At 41.3% G+C, this 21,799-nt stretch overlaps 1 long non-coding RNA gene across 1 annotated transcript; it reads right to left on the bottom strand.

Annotated features, from left to right (window-relative positions):
- Positions 20,284-20,592, bottom strand: LOC109848952. Its single transcript, XR_002248955.1, has 3 exons — positions 20,569-20,592; positions 20,431-20,502; positions 20,284-20,354 (listed from the first exon to the last, which is right to left on the bottom strand). It is a non-coding gene; the product is annotated as an uncharacterized LOC109848952 (long non-coding RNA).

Genomic DNA, 21,799 nt, shown 5'->3' with positions numbered 1-21,799 from the left:
CGGCGTGGCGTGGCGGGCGGGCGGGCGAGGCGCGGCGTGGCGTGCGCGCGCGCGCGTGGGGTAGAAACGCAAAGCCCACAAAACCTAAAACACTATTCAAAGCCCAATAAGGAGAGAACCATTATATACCCTTTACTATTCATCTCATTTTCCGATGTGGGACTATTCACAAAGGCAAAATTGCCTTTTCATGAACAAAGCTTCCAATAGTGGGCACATATGTTATATTATTGTGTAATGCTATATTTAAAGTTGATCCTTATAAAGTGATCAATCAAGTAATTGGATCAATGAGTATTGAATATGTCATAGGCTAATTGTGTAGATATCAGGCTGTAATTCTAATTTGATGATGAGCCAAATTAGAAAATTGCAATATCTATATAAACGGTTATGGTCCATAATCTAATGATGGCTCTCTAATTTCTCTTAACCCCATCTAGAGAGGAACTTTTGTAGAGAGATCATCTAGATTAGAAGATCACAAACCCATAAAATTTCTTAAGTTTTTATTCATGGAATCCGGTATACTTCCGTTCTTCTTGTTAATCTTCTCTTTGAATTAATCATAGCTCATAATCATATTTCTAGGGTTTAGTCTTAAATTTCATTTGTAAACCCTAGATCTATATATATTATATGGATTAGATAGAGCAGATGATCTACAATTGGTATCAGAGCTAGATTGATTAATTCTTAGGGGATCTAAGTTTAAGATGAAGAAATAAGGGTTCTTTGATCAAGTTGCAAGTTTGGATTTGTTGTACGCATGAACTGTAGCATGTAATTTTTTTTAATTTATTCAATCTATAGTGTGTTTTATTTGGATCAAAACTTGTATTAAAAGATCGTATGCAATGCCCTTTGGATTAGCCGTCAAAAGCTAGTCTCTCTCAGGCGATCTGTAGGCTGCCATCCCCGCTATCAAGTGTTGACAACGACAGCGGCCATCTGGAAACCCTAGGGTCGAAACCCTAGGGTGTAGGAGTTAAGGCAGCGGTAGTTACCTTAACTCAGGCGACCCTTCACTCAGGCAAGCTCGAAGCTCATTCAGGCGAGCTTCGTCAGCAAAAGCTTCAGGTGAGCTTGCACTCGCATGTGAGCTTGAAGTTGGTTGTATGCGAGCTTCGTCGAATTCGGTTGCAGGCGAGCTTCGTCGGATACGTCAGCAGGAGAGCTTCGTCGGCAAAACTTCAGGCGAGCCTCATTCAGATGACCCTTCACTCAGTGTGAGCTCGAAGCTCGAAGCTCATGTTTATCGGATGCTAAAATGTTCATATGGGTTAATACTAGCTCAAGAGCTAGATAGAGTTGTCTCTCTTGATTTTTGAAAATCAATGATGATTTGGTTTTATGATTTAAACTTTGATTTATGATTTCAATTGGTTGATTTGTTTTCATTTGAAAATTTTTTACATGATTCTCATGTTTCTCTTCTTTTGATTTCATAAATCTATTTTATACATTGGCTTTTATGATATGAGACAATATGTTCATCTTGATATATTTATATATGTTCTCATTATCTCTTGAATGTGAGTGATTTTTGGCATATTATTTATGCTTGCTCACATGTTTGCCATGATCTTTTATTGCTTATATTTCATATGGCTTTTTGATAGGGGGAGCTATTCCCTATATTTGCTTTGTACTCACCCATGCTTATTGATAGGGGGAGCTTTCGCTCTCTTCATCCATTTGTCCCCTTTTTGATGTTGTCAAAGGGGGAGAAATATTGTGAATATATTCTTTCTTGTTTATATGTATGATATATTATACTTTGTATATTCATTTCCTTTCATGCATATATCCTTTTTGTAAATTGTTTGTCATCATCAAAAATGGGGAGATTGTTGGCCTTCTTGTTTTGATGATGTTTAACAAACCATTTACTTCTAATGTTGTCTAGTGTTTGTGTTTTCGTATTTATTCTAGGTAAACAACGTGTTGGAGGATGGATGAAATAGAGCCTACACGATCATATCAAGAGGAGGTTGGCGGAATTGTGGAGTGAAGCATCGTACAATTCAAGTTCAAGATCCAAGTTTAGCTTCATCCGCAACAAGTACCAAGTTGAGCTCAATGAAGATCAAAATCAAGCTTGGGTAATTTAGTTTAGGATTTATATTATGTGTGTTAAGTACATTAAGCTCAATATCTATACACACACATTTATTGGTTTCTTCATAATAGTTATATATATACATACATAGTTTTTGAGTTTTCATATTTATAAATATGAAATCATATATTTCATATTTACTATTGTGTTTTTGAAAACATTGCATAGAATATGCAATTTTGTGAAAATTCTATATTCTTAGTTTTTGGACTTAACAATAATCATATACATATTTTATTAAGTCTACAAAATCATTGTGCAGAGTTTCAAAACATGGTTTAGCCTAAATGTCAAAATTTATATGTTTACATTTTTGTGTTTTGGACTATTTTGCAAAATAATGATATTTTTCATTTGGGAAGTCCTTTTTGGAAACCAGTTATTGTAACATGTTTATTATCATGTCTACAATCATTCCCCAAAGTTTTATATTTTTTGGAATTTATTTGATATTTTTAAACAGGGTTTTAAAATCAGAAAAGAAGTTTTTAAAATCAGATTTTCATATATCAGTTCTCGGTCGACCGCACCGGTCGACCGGACCTATGTTATTTAGTCAGTGGGCAGCAGAGAGTTTGTCGGTCGACCGATGCGGTCGACCGAGAGCTCGATTTTTCTGTCGGTCGACCGCACCGGTCGACCGATGAAGTCTCTGTTTGTTTTTCTCGTTTTCGATCTGGATCGCGGTCGACCGGAAATTTCGTCGGTCGATCGAATGATTTCGTCGGTCGACCGAAAATTTCGTCGGTCGACCGCCGAACTCCCAACGGTAATGTTGTACATAAATCTGTTTCCTGATTTTCTTGGATTTTTGTTGATTTGGTTTTGGGTTTTAGCTGTTGTTTCTTTTTCTATATAAACTCCCAAACCCCCTTCTATTTGAGTAACCCATTAAATATTTTTGAAGAAGTTTTAAAGAGTTTTTGAAAAGGGTTTTAGTTGGGTTCAAAGTCTGTTTGGTTTGAAGATTGTTTTACAAGTGGAGAAGATCATTCACAGTGTCTGAACTTCATTTCAATCCTCCTCTCCATCTTGTTTTTTCAGAGAAGAATTTCTAAACTCTTTCTAGCTTTACATTTTGTATTGTTTAATTATCATTTCTATTAAAGCTAGTTTTATATTGAGTTTAGATTTGATTTTATCTCATTGCTACACACACCCACTTGAGCTTATTGTATTTGCATACATAGTATATTAGGGTTGTGAGAGATTGTAACATTGAGTTGTGCTTAATTGTGTTCTCATCTATTGTAGAGAACAAATTCATATTTGTTACATTGTGAGTGTTGTAGGTTTTCAGTGAGTTAGAAAACCGAGTGTGTTGTGAAGTTTTCGGTGAACTAGAAAACCGAGTGTGAGGAGTGAACGTTGTTCGGTGAGCGTTGAAAACCGAAATAGTGTGGTTGTAAACGTTATTCGGGTGAGCGCAGAAAACCCGGTTGTGATAGTGGATTTCTCTCCGGGAGTGGGGAGCGGAGACGTAGGACGGAAGGTCCAAACTCCGTGATCATATCTTGTGTTTGAGTGTGCTTTGGCATTTATTTATACTTGTGTTTATATTTCTTATCGCCATTGTCATTAGCTCATTATTTATATGATCCACTATCTAGGTCATATTGTTTACTCTTGTGTTAGTTTACATATCCTTGCATATATCATATTGTATATCTCTTTGGTAGGATATATCACCTTGTGTTAGTTTTATATCCTTGCACATACATTGCCTATATCTCTTTGTTAGGATATATCTTGTTGTTCATATTGCTTATCCTAGCTCATATAACTTATTGTATTTCATTCTTTCTAGGATAACTTGTTAATTAATTTTTAATTGGTATTTAATCGGATTAGATTAGCATAAGACCCTAATCACCCCCCATCTAGGGTCTAACAATTAGTATCAGAGCTTGGTGCTCTTTGATTTAAGATCTAATCGCCTTGAGTTAAAGATCCAAGTTAGCTTATTGTGTTAATCTAACTTTGAGCTTTATTTGTATCTTGCTTGCCTTTTATATTATGGATATGCATGATTTAGGTTATACCATCAATATTACTCCTAGATTAGATAATTTCCCCTATGCCCAATGGTGTGTTAGATTTAAACTTTTTGTTCAATCTAAACACTTTGATTTATGGGAAATTATAGATGATGCTTATATTGTGCCCACTTTGGAGAAATCTAAGTGGAATAAGAATGATCATCGTATGTTTACAATGAACAATATTTTGTTAGAATATTTGCTAAATGCTTTTAATTCTTCTATGTCTAACAAGCTTGTTCATTTTGATAGTGCTTACAAACTTTGGAAATTTATAGAAGCATATCAAGGAGACTTAAAGGCGATCCGACAAACTTTGGAGGATCCCGCTTCAAGTTCTAAAGGAGCTTCATGCACACGGCCACTAGGCAATAGCCCTAGTGAGGTTTGCGAGTTCGAAACCATTAATGATTTACCTAATGATGAACTTGCTTGTGCTAGTGAAAAATTATTGCATGCCTTTAACAAATTGCATAAAGATTTTGTTGATTTAAAAAGCAAGCATGATGTTTTAGAATCCAATCATGAGGAGCTAGTGTCAAAATTGGATGTCATTGCAAAAGAAAATACCATGCTTAAAGAAAACAATGACATGTTAATTTTGGAAAATGAAAAATTAACCACATCTATAACTAGCTTATCTCATAAAAAAGATAATGCCATGTTAGAAGTAAGAGAACATAAAGAATGATACAACTTCTTTTATAAATGACTATTTATGTTCTACTTCTAATAAAAATGCATATGTGCCTAAAAATGAAGATTTGAATCTTATGAATAAATGCATTTCATCTTTAGATTCAACTTTGAAAGCATGCATTAATAATCATAAGAGGCTTATGGATATGTGTGCCAAGTCTAAGTCATCATCTACTCATTATGCACACATATATAGCAAAGTTTACAAATGCTCTATTTGCGGCCGAGTCTAAGTCATCATCTACTCATTATGCACACATATATAGCAAAGTTTACAAATGCTCTATTTGCGGCCGTAAAGGCCATCTAGCTAACTTTTGTTATGATGCACACAAACATAAGAATGTCAATGCTCCTTGTGCATCTCATGTAGCTTCTTCATCACTTACACATTCACATGCTCATTCTCACAAAGCTCATCATAAGCATGCTAGTGTGTTCAAGTGTGATCATTGTGGTCGGTTTGGACATCTTGCTAAATTTTGTTTTGATATACAAAAAGCTTCTAAATTACAATATGTTCCAAATAGACCATTGTTTAAGAATGTTTCTCAATTGCAAAATAATTTTAAAAGAAAATATTTTATTTGCAAATGATTCCCGTGCACGAAATTTTTCTTTTATCAAATCTTTTGTTTTCATGATTATTTGTTTCGATCTTGGTGAGTGGACTATGTTTATATAACCCTCCGGAGTTATTGGGTGTATATTTCCAAACATTGTTTACCGGGTGCTAAAAATGTTCATATGGGTTGATACTAGCTCAAGAGCTAGATATAGTTGCCTCTCTTGATTTTTGAAAATCAATGATGATTTGGTTTTATGATTTAAACTTTGATTTATGATTTCAATTGGTTGATTTGTTTTCATTTGAAAACTTTTTACATGATTCTCATGTTTCTCTTCTTTTGATTTCATAAATCTATTTTATACATTGGCTTTTATGATATGAGACAATATGTTCATCTTGATATATTTATATATGTTCTCATTATCTCTTGAATGTGAGTGATTTTTGGCATATTATTTATGCTTGCTCACATGTTTGCCATGATCTTTTATTGCTTATATTTCATATGGTTTTTTGATAGGGGAGCTATTCCCTATATTTGCTTTGTACTCACCCATGCTTATTGATAGGGGGAGCTTTCGCTCTCTTCATCCATTTGTCCCCTTTTTGATGTTGTCAAAGGAGGAGAAATATTGTGAATATATTCTTTCTTGTTTATATGCATGATATATTATACTTTGTATATTCATTTCCTTTCATGCATATATCCTTTTAGTAAATTGTTTGTCATCATCAAAAAGGGGGAGATTGTTGGCCTTCTTGTTTTGATGATGTTTAACAAACCATTTACTTCTAATGTTGTTTGTCTAGTGTTTGTGTTTTCGTATTTATTCTAGGTAAACAATGTGTTGGAGGATGGATGGAATAGAGCCTACACGATCATATCAAGAGGAGGTTGGCGGAATTATGGAGTGAAGCATCGTATAATTCAAGTTCAAGATCCAAGTTTAGCTTCATCCGCAACGTGTACCAAGTTGAGCTCAATGAAGATCAAGATCAAGCTTGGATAATTTAGTTTAGGATTTATATTATTTTATTAGTTTATAGACTTCAATATCAGTTCATACATGTTTTACTAAGTCTATAATATCATTTTGTAAAGTTTCAAGACATGGTTTAGCCTAAATGTCAAAATTCACATGTTTACATTTTCGTGTTTTGGACTATTTTGCAAAATGATGATATTTTTCATTTGGGAAGTCCTTTTTGGAAACCAGTCATTGTAGCATGTTTATTATCATGTCTACAATCATTCCCCAAAGTTTAATATTTTTGGAATTTATTTGATATTTTTAAATAGGGTTTTAAAATCAGAAAAATAGTTTTCAAAATCAGATTTTCATATATCAGTTCTCGGTCGACCGGACCTATGTTATTTAGTCAGTGGGCAGTAGAGAGTTTGTCGGTCGACCGATGCGGTCGACCGAGAGCTTAATTTTTCTGTCGGTCGACCGCACCGGTCGACCGATGAAGTCTCTGTTTGTTTTTCTCGTTTTCGATCTGGATCGCGGTCGATCGGAAATTTCGTCGGTCGACCGAATGATTTCGTCGGTCGACCGAAAATTTCATCGGTCGACCGCCGGACTCCCAACGGTAATGTTGTACAGAAATCTGTTTCCTGATTTTCTGGGATTTTTGTTGATTTGGTTTTGGGTTTTAGCTGTTGTTTCTTTTTCTATATAAACTCCCAAACCCCCTTCTATTTGAGTAACCCATTAAAGAGTTTTGAAGAAGTTTTAAAGAGTTTTTGAAAAGGGTTTTAGTTGGGTTCAAAGTCTATTTGGTTTGAAGATCGTTTTACAAGTGGAGAAGATCATTCACAGTGTCTGAACTTCATTTCAATCCTCCTCTCCATCTTGTTTTTTCAGAGAAGCATTCTAAACTCTTTCTAGCTTTACATTTTGTATTGTTTAATTATCATTTCTATTAAAGCTAGTTTTATATTGAGTTTAGATTTGATTTTATCTCATTGTTACACACACCCACTTGAGCTTATTGTATTTGCATACATAGTATATTAGGGTTGTGAGAGATTGTAACATTGAGTTGTGCTTAATTGTGTTCTCATCTATTGTAGAGAACAAATTTATATTTGTTACATTGTGAGTGTTGTAAGGTTTTCGGTGAGCTAGAAAACCGAGTGTGTTGTGAAGTTTTCGGTGAACTAGAAAACCGAGTGTGAGGAGTGAACGTTGTTCGGTGAGCGTTGAAAACCGACATAGTGTGGTTGTAAACGTTATTCGGGTTAGCGTAGAAAACCCGGTTGTGATAGTGGATTTCTCCCCGGGAGTGGGGAGCGGAGACGTAGGACGGAAGGTCCGAACTCCGTGATCATATCTTGTGTTTGAGTGTGCTTTGGCATTTATTTATACTTGTGTTTATATTTCTTATCGTCATTGTCATAAGCTCATTATTTATATGATCTACTATCTAGTTTATATTGTTTACTCTTGTGTTAGTTTACATATCTTTGCATATATCATATTGTATATCTCTTTGGTAGGATATATCACCTTGTGTTAGTTTTATATCCTTGCACATATATTGCCAATATCTCTTTGTTAGGATATATCTTGTTGTTCATATTGCTTATCCTAGCTCATATAACTTGTTGTATTTCATTCTTGCTAGGATTACTTGTTAATTAATTTTTAATTGGTATTTAATCGGATTAGATTAGCATAAGACCCTAATTAGCCCCCTTCTAGGGTCTAACATATCATTCATAGACGATTACTCACGTTATGAGTACCTATATCTCATTCATGAGAAATCTGAGTCTTTGAACGTATTCAAAGCTTTTAAAGCTAAAGTTGAGAATCAACTCAACAAAGGATTAAAACCTGTTAAATATCATGTCTCCAAGATATTATTTTGATGATAACAATTTATACTATGTGTGTTATACAAATGCACTAATATTTATATGCAGATTTCAACATAATATGAACAAGTGAAAGATGAGTTCAAGGCATTATGAAGTAAAGAAGATGAAGAACATATACGTCAATGTAATTGTTTTTATATTTTTCTTTACTTAGAAATATTGTACTGTAGGCATCGAAAATTGCCTATAGGTCTCCACAAACAGCTCGGTGTTAAGGAACGACGATGAATGTCACTATCCGGTTCACATGAGTTCGATTGATGTCGATGAACGATTGAAGTGAATCGACGAACTACGTGAACTAACGAAGGTACGGGTTAATCAGGAGTCCCGCGATGTTTACAAAAAGAACAATACTCTTTGTGTCTCATTGATTCAACAGATGATCTAACCATCGGAGCTGATAGAACTCCTCGTCAGCTTTCCAACGCATTTCGAATCACTCAAATCCGAGTTCGGACAAAGAATTTACAGCGGAAGCGGATGAATACACCTCAATGGAGTGTCTCAGACCAACGAGACACCCTACGGTGTCTCGGCTAAGGCCGAGACACCCTAGGGTGTCTCGGTCCAAACCGAGATACCCTAGGGTGCCTCGGATCAAGTGGAGACACCCTAGGGTGTCTCCAAGTCAGATTTGGGCCTTAAGATCGTTTTAACCGCAGTTTTAGAGAATTGGCGAAGCCCTGCCGGACTGAAGAGTGATCGAGCACTTCAACACAAGAGAGTTCTTCGTCAGATCTACATCACCCGCATCCAATCCTTAGTATTATCCCGTTGTGGTAATTCTAAGAAGAGCAATTATCTCGCTTCGTCGAGGTAAGCGCTTCAGTTTCAAGATCTCTTCGTGGATCGACGAAGCTCTGGACCAGATCTGATTGCCAGGTAGTCCACGGATATCAACATCCTCGTCACAGGCTAAAGACCCACGCAAGCAAGAGACGACGAACGGATCTTGTGTTATTTTCAAGAAAGTTGTAATCTTTTATTCTTTTGTTATTTGAATTCATTTGTAACGTTTGAAGTTTAATGAAATCAATGATTCATCTTCCAAGAGTGCTCGCGGGCCCTCAGGATCGAAGATCCAAGATCCCCTTGCCGCCGTTGCACTTACTCCCCGTGACGCTCCTATAGCGTCTAACGTGGTCGAAGCTACAGATCCAGATCTCCCTTCCGCCGCGAAGTCAACTGCTGAAGGTGTTCCAACCTTGTCAAAGAGGGCGCGCCAAAGACGGCATCAACGCCTTGCGCGACAACTGGCCAAGGCCACAGAATCGATGGACGAGATCCGCTACAATGAGGATCTAAAGTCCAGACAGCGCCAAGAGCAACAACGGCGCACAACCAACTCCTCCTCCAAGACAGAAACGAACGAATGAGTTCGTGTCAAGAGGACTCGCTCAACCCTCGAAGAGCGAATCAAGAAACGCCACGCATTGCTTGCGCATGCCCGAGTCCTTCTGCAGAAAGCGGAAGAGATGCAGAAAGAAGAGATGGTCAAGAAGCCGCCTAGACACAAGCAGGTGTGGGTGCCAAAGGCAAAACCGGAGCCTAAGACAAAAGTGGACGGAGTTGCCGTCCAACCTTCTTCAGATCAAGATCCCGTTTCCCCTGCTCCCGCACCTCCGGTAGAGCCAGGTAAGAACGTGGGTCCTCCAAGATCCAAAGTTCCTTTGAAAGGTCGCCTCGGTCCTTTACCAGAAAATCGAGGTAAGGCACCTGTCAAGGAGCGATTGGGACCATTGAAAGGTCCCCAAACAATAGTCCAGACTGGGGGTCGTACCAATCTCCCCAAGAAAGATAACAGAGGGAAAGCCCCTGTTACCGATCGCATTGGATTGCGGGTCGAAGTTCAGGAGCCCGTTAGGTTTTCACGCTCGCAGAGGCGTAAACTTGAACGTGCGACTTTTGAAAACGCTAATAAAGCGTTGTATCCCCAGAAGGAAGCACATTCATCTGATGATGATAGTGTTATACCTGAGAAGTCATGCCGGCACTCTATGAGTTGCTCCAGTTATCAAACTGTCGAGTTGTACTATAGAACCAGGGGTGCGGGTAACTATCGAAAGAGAGACGCTCAAGACACGGAGTCTCACTGTCCGTGTGCCAACATAATCAAGGCGGTATTGTCAGAATGCTGCTGTTCTAAAGCCCCAAGGAGAGTTTCAGTGTTCGAGAGAATTTCCACTGGAACATCCGAGACCATGCCTAGGCGTTTCCGACGAAGAAGAAGGATGGTCGAAGACGGAGAATTTCCGAGGGTCACCACTAATATGACCAGCAAAAGGGCATCGACACGGGATAATCCCGAGTCAATTCCGCCAGTACCCCGGTATCTAACTCGTCTGCAGTCTGGAACCATTACACGAGGAACTTATGGTAGGGTTCGGACGAGATTACCGTTAGAAGATGAAGAATCAGATGCCTGCTCTGCGATTGCATCGGACAACACGGTATCCAGCGAGGGACAACCCCGCGAGGCACTCATGATAAGTGTAGAACAAGTAACCAAGATGCTTGAAGATGCCCTGACTAAGCAGAAGGAAAGTTTTAAGTTCTAGATGGAGATGGCCATGCAGCGGATGAGAGAGATGCATGACCAGCAAATAGCGGCGCTGACAACTCACCAAGGAGAACCCAGTCGTCGCAATAATCCGAATCAAGAGGAGAATGAACGGGAAGAGGATAATGTCAACATAAATATCCCTCCTGTCAACAACAATAACGGAGGCGGTCCCTCAGAGGATAATGCGAAAGAGGACCACGTTACCTCTCCCTAAAACCACTCGAAGATAAATACGAGTGAAGACAAGAAAATGAAGGACTTGGAGAGCAAAATCAACGCGTTGATGAATGCTCAAGAAGTGAAGAGGTCCGGCATACCATGTCCATACCCAAGGGAGTGGGAATCAATTCCATATCCAGCAAAGTTCAATTTAATCAACTTTATGCCGTTTGATGGAAAGGGTTCCCCTACCCAACACTTAATATATTTTAAGTCTCACTTAGGAATAATCTCCGGGATTGAACCCTTAATGGTGCGGTCATTCGTTGGCACTCTTCGTGGAGTGGCCTTCGATTGGTATCGCTGCCTCAAGCCGGGGAGTATCAGCAATTAGGACGACATGAAGGATATGTTTCTAACAAACTTCTTCGACGACGACACAGAGATTTCAATTGGCACACTATTTGACGAGAAACAGAAAAATGGTGAGACGGTCGAAAACTTCGTGAAGAGATTCCGAAACAAAGCAATGAATTGCAGGGATCCGGTCAGCGAAGACTTTATTCTCGAGACCTGTCATAATAAATGGCACCGCCAAAGACCTGGAAGGACTTGAAGGTGCGAGGAGAACGAGCCGAGCGATTCCTTAAAAGGAAGAAGGCGGAAAGGGGCCAAATAGCAAATAACGCTCCGCAACAGAACTTTGTCCCTAAGGGTAAGGAAAAACCACATGCGAATGCTGTGGACGCGAATCAAACATTCGAGGTGCAAGCGCAACCGCAACAGCAGCAACAAAAGGCGCCTCAACAATCAAGATGGCAACAGCAGCCCCAGAAGCCAAAAGCCTCGGACAAGGTGTGCTATGCCCTTAAAGATAAGATCCAAGCTCTAATCGACGTCGGGGTCATCACTATGAAGCAACCTAAGGAGAAGAAGGTGGGTGCAAATGCAGTATCGATTAGCTTCGGTTCTGTTCCCTTGAATTGGTTCCAGCATGAGTCGGTAATAAATGCAGCAGTGAAGACCGTGAACGATGATCCTCACAAACAGCGCCAGAAGGGACTTGTACCACACACAGCCCCGAATGGTAAGATTCTTTGGGTTCATCCAGATTTGATTGAAGATGAACAATGGACTGGAGCCTCTTCCAAGAAAAGGTCAAAAGGAAAATGTAAGTCTTGTTTTGGAGCTTCTGCTATTCCAGGAGAAGACGACGAGGAAATTCCAGCCTTCCCGCTTTCCGAAGATGAACAAGAGGCCTTTGTGACCCGGAGCGGGAATGAATATCACTACAAATATCCGGATGCTTCTGAGCAACTGGCTAAGCAGGGGGGCAACCAAAACCGTTCCCTCTAAGATGTTAGCAGAGCTGGGAATTGTCGCAACTCCCCCAACACCTGTAGCTACGGAGAAAGTCCAGCAAAAGGAGAAAGGGAAAGAACCTCTACGCTAAGAAGTCCAAAACATGAGGCAGTCTCGATTCAATCATCCGATTGGAAGAGACAAACCGGGAAGTGCAAGCTCTCCGCCTCATTTTGACATCATGGCGCAGTTAGCTAATATACCAGCTAGGATAACCCTGTACGAGTTATTACGTCTTTCAAAGGACACAAGGAAAGCATTGCAGGAAGCTTTGAGTGACTCTGAAGCTTTCTTGACTCAAATCAAGCCGTCGTCTGAAGAACCAGAGCCGTCAGTTCAACACTGTAATCTCGCGGCACACCGTTTTCCCTGCATCTCTTTCACCAAAGAAAACATGCAGACGAAGAACTCAAAGCACGATCGACCTCTGTATTTCACCGGCCACATTGGCTCCAGCGTTGTCAACCGGATACAAGTTGATCCGGGTTCCGCTGTCAGTATCATGCCATTCCGATTGATGCATAATCTCGGAATACCAGCAAATAAACTAGCATCCACGGGCACTACGATCTACAGATTCAACATCAGTAGGTCCAGACCCTTGGGAAAGATTCGAATAAAGTGTCAGATTGGAGACTTAAAGTCAGAAGTTACCTGCTACGTGATTGACGCGGAAACATCTTATAATTTACTGTTGGGTCGACCTTGGATCCACGACAATCTCATAGTCCCGTCAACTCTTCACCAGTGCCTCAAGTATGTGGACACAAATAATGAAGTCAAGACGGTGGTCGCGGATAAGCAACCGTTTAAGGGATTGGAGAACTATTTCACTGATTCCCTTCTATACAGCGCCGAATCTGATACTGAACCATCGGCCCAAGGAACGGACAACGGAGATGAGGCTGATACCGAAGCTGGGTTTGATTATGATGGTGGTTTTGTACTTAATGACATTGTACCCATTATAATCAATCTTGACGATGATGAATCATCGGAAAGTAGTTGTAATTGGCAACTTGCCGAAGAACTATCAATAAATGATGATTTAGAGTACTCGCTGTGTCTTGATAATGTCACTAAAGAGCTGTATGATAACCCTGACTTGTATATACCACTTCAGTCATTTTGTCTGACTAAAAAACAGGTACAGGATACATACGGAGCACCACTTGTCATCCCCGCAGGGATAGGGGGAGAAAAGGAAGTCGTCTACGGTAAAGGAAGAAAATCTCCGACACCCGACCACTTCTTGGAAGAGGAAGACGATGATGATAAACCTACTCCTCATCTATTTAGATATAACGCAAAAGCGCGCGATCTAATGGAGAAGTATGGGTATGACTTCACACTCGGAGAGGGCCTTTGCTTTGGTCGAGGTCCGCGAGTTCCACCTCGAATGACCTATGTACCAAAGGGAAAACCCGATGATTATTATCGCCATAAAAGAGGACTAGGTTATATCTCCTCATCTGACGACGAATGTTGCTGGCAAGTCATTGATCAAATTGCTAACAAAGCTAGAACCGAGTACTCTTCTGATTCTTCAGCTTGGGATTCCGACACTAGTATTGGTGAAATGTTCAAAAAGTTGATGTCAAACATGGTTACGGTTGATCCTACCACAATAGAGGAAGACGATCAGATGCCAACTTGGGAAGATCCTTGGGTTCATCACCTAAACATGTAGTACGGCGATAGGTTTGAGCAAAGGGAGCCTCCTACCGAGGATCAAGTACTCCAGGTGAATATGGGTAGCGAAGATAATCCGAAGCCTATATTCATTAGTGACAGCCTCCCGCCGGAAGAGAAAGAAGAGTTAATCTCTCTTATCAGGGAGTACATCGATGTGTTTGCCTGGAATTATGAAGACATGCCAGGACTCGATCCAAATGTAACAATGCATCGTCTCAATATTAAGTCGGATGTCAAACCTGTCAAACAACAACAAAGACGGTTTCGTCCCCAAATGATGGAGGCAATCGAGGCCGAAGTTAAGAAGCTTATTGAATCGGGCTTCGTTAGAGAAGAGCAGCACCCGGAGTGGCTTGCCAATATCATCCCGGTCCTTAAGAAGAACGGGAAGGTCAGGGTGTGTATCGACTTTAGAGACCTCAACGCTGCCTGCCCAAAAGATGATTTTCCCCTTCCCATCACAGATGTCATCATCGACAATACGTGCGGGTTCGAGAGGATGTCTTTCATGGATGGGTTCTCTGGTTATAATCAAATAAAGATGCATCCAGATGATGAAAAGCATACCGCGTTTAGAACACCCCTCGGTGTTTTCTGCTACACGGTCATGCCCTTCGGCTTAAAAAATGCAGGTGCCACATATCAGCGAGCCATGTCGAAGATTTTTCAGGAGCATCTCCGGAAAACTGTCGAATGTTACGTGGATGATTTGGTCGTGAAAAGTCGCGATAGAAAGATCACATCAAAGACTTGAAGACGATGTTTGATCTGATGCAGACCCACCAATTGAAAATGAATCCCACCAAGTCCTTCCTCGGAATGTCCAGTGGTAAGTTCCTTGGGTTCGTCGTTACCACCAAAGGTATTCACATCGATCCTGATAAAGTAAAAGCAATTAATGATTTGCAACCTCCGAGAAACCTCAAGGAGCTCAGAGGGTTGCAAGGGCGGTTAGCTTATATCCGTCGGTTCATCTCGAACCTCTCAGGAAAATGCCAACCATTCTCTAAGCTCACAAAGAAGGGCGTGTCATTTGTATGGGATGACGCTTGTCAAAAGGCATTCGAGAGTATTAAAGAATATCTCTCAAAACCTCCCGTACTCGTCGCACCGAAATCGGGCAAACCGTTCTTGATTTATGTCAAGGCGACGAGCCACTCATTAAGTGCATTACTTGCACAAGATGACGATAACGGTCATGAGCAGGCGGTGTATTATTTAAGCCGGACCATGGTAGGCGCTGAATCTCGATATCCTATGATTGAGAGAGAATGCCTCGCCTTGGTGTTCGCTATTCAGAAGATGCGGCATTATCTAGTTGGACAGACCATTTATGTTATCTCTAAGGTTAACCCAGTCCGAGTGTTCATAACTCAACCAGCGTTCATGAATTGGCGATTAGCAAAATGGGCCTTACTCTTGTCCCAATACGACTTACATTTTAAACAACAGAAGTCGGTAAAAGGACAAGCCATTTGTGATCTCCTGGCAGCTAATCCAACTACGGATACCACCGAGATATATGACGACCTACCTGATGAGACCCACGAAGTCAACGCAACTTCACACCAGCAAGTATGGCGTTTGTACTTCGACGGCGCTTCACGAGCAACTAATGTAGCGAGTGCTCCTGGAAGTCCTAAGATTTCTTCCGGAGTTGGAGTTGTCTTAGTTTCCCCAGGAAAACACGTTATGCCTCGAGCTTATTCGTTGACCGAACCGTGCTCAAATAACATAGCCGAATATAATGCATTACTCATAGGACTCAGTTTCGCTAAAGAACTGGGGGTTGAATATCTCGAAGCCTTCGGTGATTCTCAACTGATAGTTAAACAAGTTCAGGGAGAGTACGAGGTCTGAAGCCCGGATTTAATACCATACCATAAGATGGCAGTAGAGATGGCAGAATCATTCGAAAGATTCTTTATCGAACATATTCCACGGTTACAAAATATCTACGCAGATGCATTAGCGGCATTGGCCGTATCCCTGGCGCAACCTCCTGAAACAGAACAGTTTGTTACAGTGAGGACTCACCAACTCCTAGTGCCGATCTATGATGAAGAGGACGAGGAAGAAGATATTAAGGAAACACACTCAACTCAAGTTGAGTTTGAACCCCGAGATTGGCGTTTCTCCATCATTGATTACGTCTTGCATGGAATCCTACCAGAAGACATGAAGGAAAGAGAATCAATCCGACGAAGAGCGCCAAGATTCTACTATAATACGGAGAATCGAACGCTATACCGCAGGGGGTACGATGGGTTGCTAGCACGTTGCTTATCAACTAAAGAAGCCGAAGAAGTTCTTAGAGAGGCACATGAAGGAGAGTGTGGCGCACACCAACCTGGCCCCAAGCTTTATGACCGCATCAGAAGAATGGGATATTTATGGCCTTTCATGATGAGTGATGTAATCGCGTATGCCCGAAAGTGTCATGCATGTCAAACACATGCGAATTATATGCATCGACCTCCGAAGCATCTACATCTTTCGGTGACGTCATGGCCATTTGAGACCTGGGGAATAGATATCGTCGGTCCTATAAATCCCCCGTCAGTCAAAGGTGATCGGTTCATCCTGGCGATTACCGACTACTTCTCCAAGTGGGCTGAAGCGGTTCCTCTCAGAGAAGTCAAAACGAGCAACGTCATTGCATTCATCAAGCACCATATCATCTACCGGCATGGTGTCCCGAGACGAATCATACATGATAACGGTCCTCAATTCGTCAGCAACGCCTTCATCAGCTTTTGTGAAAAGTTCAAAATTCAGGACATCTCGTCAACAGCTTACAATCCCACAGCAAATGGATTGGCCGAAGCCTTCAATAAGACTATTATAAAGATTTTGTCAAAACTCATGAAAACTAATAAACGAGACTGGGATGACAAGCTGGGCACGGCTCTATGGGCCTATCGGACCACGGTGCGCGCACCGACGGGAGCAACCCCGTATTCACTGGTATACGAATGTGAAGTCGTTCTTCCATTAGAGATTCAAATCCCGTCGCTTTGAATTACCCTCGCGACTCAAATGACGACCGAAGAGCAACATCAGAAGCGCCTTGAAGAACTTGAAAGGCTAGATGAGAAGCGTTTAGAAGCTCAACAGCATATCGAATTTTACCAAGCCAGGATCTCTCGAGCTTTCGACAAAAAGGTTCGACAACGGAGCTTCAAAGAAGGGGACTTGGTTCTAGCTGAAAGGCGGCCTATGATCCTTAACTCCAAGAAGAAAGGTAAATTTGAACCCAAATGGGAGGGACCATTCGTAGTAGAGACAGTCTACTCGAGTGGCGCATATCGCCTAGTCACCAAGGACGGTGACCGACTTATGATGCCGATAAACGACAAATTCCTGAAAAAATACTATCCTTAGTATCTTCAGGATAACTAATGTATCGGGAAGTTCCCGGAAGAATACCACACGTGATATTCTTAGGGATAACCCAATCACTGTAGAAGTAATGAATAAGAAATCCACGTTCGAACTCTGAATGTCGGAATGTTTCTTCTTGTTATTGTCAGATTCTCTAACTCTCATGAGTTATTTTTGTGAGACGAGATTCAATCCGTTGACAGGTTAATCCTTCCTCACCAAACCATCCGCTGATCAAATCAATTGACGGTGGATCCACCAACATTTCTATCCGCCAGTCATTGGCATTTCTCAGACTCAACATGTTAGGTCCTAATCACCTAGCATTAAAGTCTTCCTTTGAGTGATAATACGAGTTGGCATTTTCTTTGCTACATGTATTCCACTCTCTTTGCTTTCAGGTCAAACCTATAAAAGTCAGGGCCAAAGCCAAATTCCTCTCTCGATTCCTTCCATGAACGAGAGGTCCACATTCGAACGATCAAACCTATAAAAGTTAGGATTGTTCCCAATCTCACTTAGTCAAGCCTACAAGTAGTTGAGACTAAGACCGAGTCATTCCTTTTCGATAAACGAAAGACTTCCATCTTTTCCTTTTTTCAGCCAAACCTATAAAAGTTAGGGTCGAAATTGGGTTTTCTCCTCAATGAATGAGGGATTCTTTTGATTCAAATGACCAATCCTATAAAAGTTAGGGTCGTTTGAACCTTTCCGATTCTCGGAGTGGAGATCCCACTCCTAGTTTCATCTTTTCGGATTCTGGGGGTGGAGATCCCACCTTGAGTTTCTTTTTCTACTGTGGATAGAATATAAAATTCTTCCTTTTCAGTACTGGGATATAGAATATAAAATTCTTTCTCTCCCATTTTCTAGTTTGTCTTTGTTCTTAGAAAAGACACAATTCTCAATTTTCAATCCGAGCACTTTGTGCACGGGGAATTTTATCTCAACTCCTAAATAGAGATAAGTCTACGTCTAAAACGCGTTGCCGGTTTAGTCTTTCACCGATTGAAAAAGACACCAAGGTCTAAATTTGGGGTATTTTATCCCGAAGCCTAAGTAGGAATGAGTCAACACCTAACACGTGTTGCCGGGTAGCCTATTCCCGTAACAAGGGTGAAGCCTATGTATTCACCTAACACGTGTTGCCGGGTAGCCTATTCCCGTAACAAGGGTGAAGCCTATGTATTCAAAATCATAGCATAAAGTCTCAGAGAATTCACTCTCTTAGCACAACGTTACATGCGGAACGGATTTAGACAATCCACATGCTAGCCCGATTCAAACGGTAATCGGTAAAGGCACCTCAAACCCGTTGAAGGCTGGGGGTTTGCCAAAAATCCCAAAGTCTATGTCTAACACGCATTGCCGGTTTAGCCTTTCACCGATTGAAAAAGGCACCAGGGTCTAAACCTGGGGAATTTTATCCCGAAACCTAAGAAGGGATGAGTCATCGCCTAATACACGGCGCAGGGTACCTTTTCCCTATAAGAAATGGCTAAGTCTATGTATTCAAAATCATAGCATCAAGTCTAAGAAAAGCGACTTTCTTAGCACAACGTTACATGTGAGACGGGTTTTAATAATTCACATGCTAGCCCGATTCAAACGGTAATCGGTAAAGGCACATCAAACCCGTTGATGGCTGGGGGTTTGCCAAAAATCCTGTAGAACTTTTCATCGCTGGGTTCAAAGTAAATAAAGAAATATCATAAAGGAAGCAAATGCGGAGTCTCTATTAATAGATCAAGTCAAAGCATACAATAAAAAGATCGTTAGCCCGAAGGCAGTTGACGGCTAAGAATATGCGACTCTAAATTAGAAAGCCTATCTACATAACTCTGCTCAAGTTCTGCCTGCAGACCAGCTCAGACAGATTCTTCAGAACTGCTCAAGATCTTCACTGTTTCATCCTTCAGCTTCATCAATCTCTCCTGTGTAGATCCTAGCTTCTCGAGTGCCTGTTCACGATAACGCTCTAATCCAGCCAAGTCTTCTGCAATAATAGTAACGGACTCCTCGGCGTGCTTCAAGGCCTCCTTCAACCTAGCCACTTCCTCTCGGCCGGAATCCAAAGAGCTGAGTAACTCGGCTCTATCTGTATCCTTCCTCGCCATGATAGCCATCAGCTGTGCAACAGAATGCTCATGTGACTGAAGCTCACTGCCGATAGAAGATCTCAGGTCGCGCCATTGTGCCAGCCTATGCTCCATCTGAGAAGACACGAAGGAAGAAGCTCCATTAGCCTTCAATTCCTTCAACTCTCGGATCTCCGACTCCAGAACAGTAAAATCGGCAATGAATGAATCGGCCAACTCTGGATACCCTTCTTCTCTAATCATCATCATGTGGCGAGAAAAAGGAACGCCTGAACTGAAGAAGTTTCTCGATCATGCCGTTAAAAAAGGCGGTAAAAAAGCCGAGGTCCGTATGAAAGATGTCTCTGTCAGGATCGGTATCGGCCAAAAGGGCGTGAACACGCTCGTATAAAGAAGATCAGGATCCTACAAGTAACAGTGCGGAAAGCTGAGAGATTATCAAATATGATAAGAAAACTTAAGGGCAAATTTCGAGCATACCAACGCCAGCGGAGGTCCCCTCGGATTGAGGTCTGATAGGCTCCGAGATGACGGCAGGAGTAGTCATGGAGGGTATATCAACACCCGTAGGCAAATCGGTCTCAGAAACTGTAGTGGCATCAGGCACAACGGCTGGTCCTATAGTTACACTTCTTTATTAGTCAAACTGGAAATCTAGACAAAATAAAGAGGATCGAGATGATAAGATCATCTGTATACCTGCGAGTCCACCATCCTCAGGCACACGGGGAATGCCAGGAGTCGTAAGAGTATCGGCCCCGGTGGCTGGTCCTATGATTATACCCATCTATTAGTCAAAAAATCAGACAAATGAAAAGGAACACGACGTCCTAGATCGTGTGCGTACCTGCAGGTCTGTCACTCCGAGGTAAGCTAGATACGCCGGGAATCGATACTGGATCAGTCCCAATGGCTGGTACTGCAATATTAATCCTCTGTTAGCCAGACAAAAGATCAGGCAAAATGAAGAGAATCAAATATATACCTGTGAATGAATCACTCTCAAAGGGTGGTCCCACAGTTCCTCCGGTAGCCTGTTCAGCCAATATGTCGACTAATAATCCAATGTCAGGTACCGAGTAATTTGATGCAGCGACATACTCCTGTTTCTCGAGACCTACATCATGAAAAGCCTCATCCTCAACGGGCCTCTCTGATACGACATCTGCAGAATAATTTAAGTATTGGATATATATACAAGAAGATAGGGAAAGAAGAAAAAGCTCAGAAATACCTGCAGCAGGAACAGAAGATTCTTTTTCCCCAATATCCATGCTTGGATTCTTCAAGTAATCTGAAAGAAAGCGCAGCACGAAAAAATAATGAATCCTGAACTCCCTAACTCCTCTAAATGCTACTTGAGGAGGGTATCATCGGAGTTAAATATACCTGAATATGGAATGGCAGGCTCAACGCTGTTAACCTGCTCAGTATCAAGGTTCGTATCGACATCCATGGAACCATCACGAATGGCGTCACACATCTGCTGCATGAAGCTATCCAGATTATCAGAACCAGGGAATACAGGATCCGGTGGAAGTTCGCCCTCTTCATAGTGTCCTGGAACATAAAACATGATTACGAATCCCAGAAGGTAAACCATCTTAAAGCAATAAAGACAATAAAATATTACCCTCCTCCCCGTTGGCGATGTCTCCTAAATCCACTCCATAGGGGCGCCGACCAACGTGTGGTTTATGAGCGGTCTTCTTCTTTTTCGGAGCACCAGCCCTTATAGAACCAACGGGTCGTTCGTGCACGGACTTGCCACACGTCTCAACCTGTGTAGGAGCTTCGCCGCTAGGCATGAATCTCACATAATGAGAAGCGAGCGACCCATGCTCACCGACTGTCTTACCTGGGATGATAAGGGTCATTTCGTTAGCATGAGTGAACAAGACCTTTCGTTGATACCAATTGAAATTGAGGAAGAAGGCAAAAGAGCATGACAAACCTGCATTAAGTTCTTCTTCGTCAGTATCTATATCCACATACTCCTCCTCAGAAGTCTCGTCCTCATCATCAATAGGAAGGAGCTCTTCATCGTCCTCCATCCTATCTCTGCTCGAGAGGGAAGGTTTGGCAGGCTTCTTAGGTTTGGCAGGCTTCTTCCCTTGTTTCTTAGTAAGCTCAGCCTTACGAGCAGCCATCATAGTGACTTGAACCAAGTGCTCAGACTGCAACTCTGAAAGACTCCTCACGCCTATAGATTCGTT

This window comes from Asparagus officinalis, chromosome 7 (genome assembly GCF_001876935.1).
Source record: "Asparagus officinalis chromosome 7, Aspof.V1, whole genome shotgun sequence".
NCBI lineage: Eukaryota > Viridiplantae > Streptophyta > Magnoliopsida > Asparagales > Asparagaceae > Asparagus > Asparagus officinalis.
The sequence above is the reverse complement of the archived record's forward strand: the minus strand, read 5'-3'. Positions and strand labels throughout refer to the sequence as shown.